The sequence below is a fragment of the Marmota marmota genome, unplaced genomic scaffold (genome assembly GCF_001458135.2).
Source record: "Marmota marmota marmota unplaced genomic scaffold, marMar, whole genome shotgun sequence".
Taxonomy (NCBI): Eukaryota; Metazoa; Chordata; class Mammalia; order Rodentia; family Sciuridae; genus Marmota; species Marmota marmota.
In genome coordinates this window covers 63,640,276-63,642,296 of record NW_025999968.1, presented here as the reverse complement: position 1 = coordinate 63,642,296, position 2,021 = coordinate 63,640,276, and positions in this window count along the sequence as shown.

The window sequence follows — 2,021 nt, the reverse complement described above, 5'->3', positions numbered from 1 at the left end:
GGGCAGGAGGAGGAGATGGGGTAGGAGCAAGAGATGGGGCAGGAGGAGGACATGGGGCAGGAGGAGGAGATGGGGCAGGAGGAGGGAGAGAAGGAGATTGGGGAGGAGGAGATGGGGCAGGAGGAGGGAGAGAAGGAGATTGGGGAGGAGGAGATGGGGCAGGAGGAGAAGACGGGGCAGGATATGGGGCAGGAGGTGGTGATAGTTTAGAAGGAGGCGGGCATGAGCTTGGGTCAGGGCCAGAAGATGCTCCATGCAAAATTGACTTCTCTGGTGAACACGGGCAAAGTCCCCCACCCCTCTGTGCTGTCCTCTGCCCTCTCCCTGCCTGACCTCAGCCCATGCTTCCCTCAGTTGGTCCCCAAAGGGCTGTGGCTGGCAGAAGGGGAGCCTTGTGTCCTCAGGTTCGACCTGCATGGGTGTGTGCAGCCAGATGCACATGTACCTCGACTCAGGTCACACCTTGTGTCGTGGGTGGATCTGAGAGGGTGGTCTTACCTTCCAGCAGGGCTGAGAGACTGAAGGTGCGTCTGGGGTCTCTGCCCTGCCTGTGCTACTGCCCTCCCCACGGGCACTACATTGCTGCCCGGTGGGAGGCCACAGCATGAGCTGCAGGCCCGGTGGGAAGGAGCGAGGATAGGCAGGACAGCCTAACTTGGTGTCCTAGGTGGGCAAGGCCCAAAGGCATTGGCCATGTCACCCCTTTCCTGCAAGAATGCAGCCGGGGGTGATGTGTCCACACCTGAGCCCAGAGGTTGAGGCAGGGTGCCTGGGGAAACTGAGGTCAGCGGACTCTGGCCAGGGCTACTCCTCGAGGGAGTGCAGTCAGGACGGGGTGGGCTGAACTCAGGGCAATCCTTGAGGGGACCAGGGAGCTTGGCGGTGAGACCCCAGCTTTCAAGGAGCAGTTCTGCAGACCTCTCGGTTGTGCCTCCCTCTGGGGCAAGGCTCCAGCTCCTGGTCAGGTGCCCCCCAGCCTGCTTCACTCTGCCTCTTTGGCTGGTGTCTCATCTGGCTTAATGGCAAGGTGGCCGAGGGCAAGGGTCCTCAGGACACTGGGCAGTGCCGGGGGAGCAGCCCTAGTGTACAAAGGGGTGTTCCCCGGGGAGCCCCTCTGTGTGTGCCTGTGCCCGCTATCCAGGAGTCTGCATGGTGCATCCCTGTCTGGTCCATCGGGGCCACCCATGTCTCCCCGCCTCAGGCAGGGTGAGCCACTGCTGTCCTTGCCCCAGCGGGCTTTCGAGTGGGTGGTGGGAGCCTGGGGCCTGGAGCTGTTAAAGGAGATGGGTGTGAGTGTACAGGTGACTGTCTTGTGAGTGTGTGCATAGAGTGTGGTGTGTATCTCATCTGGTGTGCATAGTGTGTTGCCTGTCATCGGAGTGAGTGTGCATGCAAGCACGTGCCTGTCTGCGTCCACCTGTGTCCACCCCTGGGCAGCCTGCGGGGGAAAGGGGAACCCAGGGTGGATGCAGAGTAGCATCCCCGCTTCCTGAGCAAAGGGCCCAGGCCTGCTGCTCCCCCAGGCTCCTGCTCTGTACCCACCTGCACTCTGCCTGCCTCCCACCCGGGCTGCCCCAGGGTGGACACAGGCCCATCCCCACCAGCCCCACCAGGATGGCCTCCACGTCTGCCAGCCGAGCTCCTCCACCAGCCCCTCCTTCCTTCTCTCCTTCACAGGGGGCTCACCTACAGTCCTGAGCCTGGCTCCCACAGGCTGCCCAGGTACGTCTCTAGTCGTGGAAGACGCCACGGAGCACAAGGGTTCTGGAGGGCCTTGGGGAACTCGTGGCAAGGTGGCCGGGCCCAGCAGACACAGGCCCCGACCTGGCTGGGTCCTGGTGCTCGCGGCCACAAGGTGGAGGGCCCACGTTGAAGACGTCACAGCAGAGGCCTGGGAATGCCTGGCGGGTGCGGCCACCGGGCATTTGAGGGCGGAGGGGGTGGGACGTTGACTCCTGAGTGGCAGCAAGGAGTGAGGCACTCAGCCAGCAGCAAGGGGCCTCTTTGGCAGCCGACAGGAA